Genomic DNA, 3,208 nt, shown 5'->3' with positions numbered 1-3,208 from the left:
CTCAGAGAGTGGAAATGTCGCAGCGCGATGGTCATGCGCGAGAGCAGCTACTGCTGCATCTCCTCGTCCTGCTGCCACCACGGCTCATTGCTGTCAGGGTGCTTCGCGGTGCGCGCGCCGCCCTGCCCGCCACCGCCGGCTGAGTCTGTCAACGTGGTCGCATCCGCCTGACCAACACGCGGGGCTGCGACTGACGTCAGCGAGTTCCTGCGGGAGCGCTGCTGCAGTTGCTCGCTGCTCTGCTCGCTCTTCCTCTTAGCCGTTACGGTGCTCTGTTCCCTCTCAGCGCTCAGTAGTGCCTTTAGGTGTTTGGTCTGTTCACGAATGCGTTCTTGCCTCGCGGTGTCCTCGCAGCGCACGGAACAAGAAGATTGAGGTTCAGTCTCGCTGCCACTTTCTGTCATGTGTACGGGTCTCAAATCATCCGACTTTTCCTCTTTGCTACTATTCCCTTTGCTTCTCCTTCGGCGGCCTTTCTTCGTGTCTGCTGCAGTCTCTACCGATAGGGGCGGTTCAGGCAAACTGATCTGCACCCGCTCCTGTATCTCACACGGCTTAGTTTCAGAGGTGGCTGGCGCATCGTTGTTATCCAGCGGTAACTGCCCCGGTGAGGATGACGGTGCCGGATCGACGTCCGTCCTACCGCAAATGTCTTGGGCACTGCATTCCACCTGAACTGGCATCTCCGCCTCGCTAACACGTTCCGGCTGCCGAGGTGGTGGTACCGTCCCCGCGACTACCTCACTCAATAGCGGAACAAGCTTTTCACTACCGTCTGCAGGACGTTCCCGTGGAAGTTGAAATGGACGTCGACGTGTACAGTTCATCCGCAGATGTTCTGTTGAATGGCAGATCGAACAGGTAGGGGGTTGTCCAATGTAAGTTACCTGTGCACGACACCCGCCAATGGTAACATACGAAGGTATATGCTTTTTTAAGTCCACACGTACACTTCGCACCCCGCTGTTAACTTGGTAGCGATATGCACTCGACCATTTTTCATTGGTAACCGACAAAACAACGCCGTACAGTGACAGAGAACGTGCTATCAGGTCATTAGGGCACTCAGGTGGCACATTAAATACCCTGACGGTTCTCACTCCGTATCCCGAAGGCACGATTTGGACATTGCTAATACTGCCATCATTATGACGAAATGGTCTCACACCAGCATGCTCCTCAACGAATTTCTCATAAGTGTCACTCGAAATAAATTTGATAAATAACGAGTACTGCACAAAGTCCAACTGGAACGTGTCGACTATATCTTCCGGCAATTTCAGATCCTCAAAAATCCACTCATGGATTTCGAAAGCCGTCGGTCGCAAGGCAGCACGATCGAAAACACACTGAACGCTGTTCGCTCTGTTAATTGTCGACATCTTACTTACAACAGTGGTACAGAAACAAACGTTAACAGCGCTCGCACACGCTGCGCAGCTCGCCACCGCAGCACTGCTCGCGACGTAAACACTGGCCCGCGCTACCGCCCGTCACCGCGCGATGTGCACTGGCCGAGTGCCGGAGCACGACTGAACCATTTGGCCACAGAGGCTGACTGGCGTTAAGCTGGCTGTGTGCTCGCTCAAATCAACACTTGCCAAGTGTACCCTTCCTGATGCGCTACTCTACGTCTGCAGAGAGTCAGGACGTCGCATGAGCCTTTCCTGTGTGCCTGTACATACTCAGACGTATCGAAGTCCAGGCACCTACCTTCTGCTGGCAATTCTTGTACCTGCCGTCTTAAGCTATTCCCTTTCTGAACTCCAAGTCCTGCACACAAGGCAGTCAAGTGACTATTTGTGGTGTCACCGCCAGACACCACACTTGCTAGGTGGTAGCTTAAATCGGCCGCGGTCCATGTAGTACATGTCGGACCCGCGTGTCGCCACTGTGATCGCAGACCTAGCGCCACCACCAAGGCAGGTCTCGTGATACGAGAGAGCACTCAGCCCCAGTTGTACGAGAGCCTAGCTACCGCCCAGTTGTACGAGAACCTAGCTACCGCCCAGTTGTACGAGAACCTAGCTACCGCCCAGTTGTACGAAGCCTTTCTCTCTCATTAGCCGAGAGACAGAATAGCCATCAGCTAAGTTACTGGCTACGAACTAGCAAGGCGCCATTTGTATCAGTGCCTATAGCTTAAGAGTATTCAAGAGAGATGTATTCCAAGGACTAAATAAAAGATAAGTAATAAGCATCTACATACTTTTCTTCTTATTCATTTATAAGTTCTCATGTTCCAGACTTCACGCCCGTCTGCTTTAGCCGTGCGTGCCCTATCGGCTACCGCGTTAGTGTAGCTTGTATTTTCCACCATCTAAACTTCACGGTGTCGGCCCAGCTACCGACACAACACTATTCATATGGGTCATACTATTTACCAACAAGTAATTTTAAAATAGCGTTTCCTTTCACAGCGCCATCACGCTTTGAAACTCTTCCGCAGCTAAGAGGTCGATTGATAATGGCCGTCGTTTCGTTTCAGGTTGTCAGTAAGTGCGTATTTTCATATCGTCGTCATACCTCTGATACCTGTAAGCACTCAGAAACGCCAACTTTCTCAACTGTTACACCTGTATGTGGTGAGAGTGATTTTGCCCCAGTGAGTAAAACGTGTACCTCTGGTGGGACTCGAACCCACAATCCCCGGTTTAGGAGACCGATGCCTTATCCATTAGGCCACAAAAGCTAACTGGCGTTAAGCTGGCTGTGTGCTCGCTCAAATCAACACTTGCCAAGTGTACCCTTCCTGATGCGCTACTCTACGTCTGCAGAGAGTCAGGACGTCGCATGAGCCTTTCCTGTGTGCCTGTACATACTCAGACGTATCGAAGTCCAGGCATCTACCTTCTGCTGGCAATTCTTGTACCTGCCGTCTTAGGCTATTCCCTTTCTGAACTCCAAGTCCTGCACACAAGGCAGTTAAGTGACTATTCATATGGGTCATACTATTTACCAACAAGTAACTTTAAAATAGCGTTTCCTTTCACAGCGCCATCACGCTTTGAAACTCTTCCGCAGCTAACAGGTCGATTGATAATGGCCGTCGTTTCGTTTCAGGTTGTCAGTAAGTGCGTATTTTCATATCGTCGTCATACCTCTGATACCTGTAAGCACTCAGAAACGCCAACTTTCTCAACTATTACACCTGTATGTGGTGAGAGTGATTTTGCCCCAGTGAGTAAAACGTGTACCTCTGGTGGGA

At 51.1% G+C, this 3,208-nt stretch overlaps 1 non-coding gene across 1 annotated transcript; it reads right to left on the bottom strand.

Annotated features, from left to right (window-relative positions):
- Window positions 1-2,619: 2,619 nt before the first annotated feature.
- Window positions 2,620-2,692, bottom strand: Trnar-ccu. The gene has a single exon. It is a non-coding gene; the product is annotated as a tRNA-Arg (tRNA).
- Window positions 2,693-3,208: the final 516 nt, after the last annotated feature.

This window comes from Schistocerca piceifrons, chromosome 1, assembly GCF_021461385.2.
Source record: "Schistocerca piceifrons isolate TAMUIC-IGC-003096 chromosome 1, iqSchPice1.1, whole genome shotgun sequence".
Taxonomy (NCBI): Eukaryota; Metazoa; Arthropoda; class Insecta; order Orthoptera; family Acrididae; genus Schistocerca; species Schistocerca piceifrons.
This window is presented reverse-complemented; position numbering and strand designations above follow the sequence as displayed.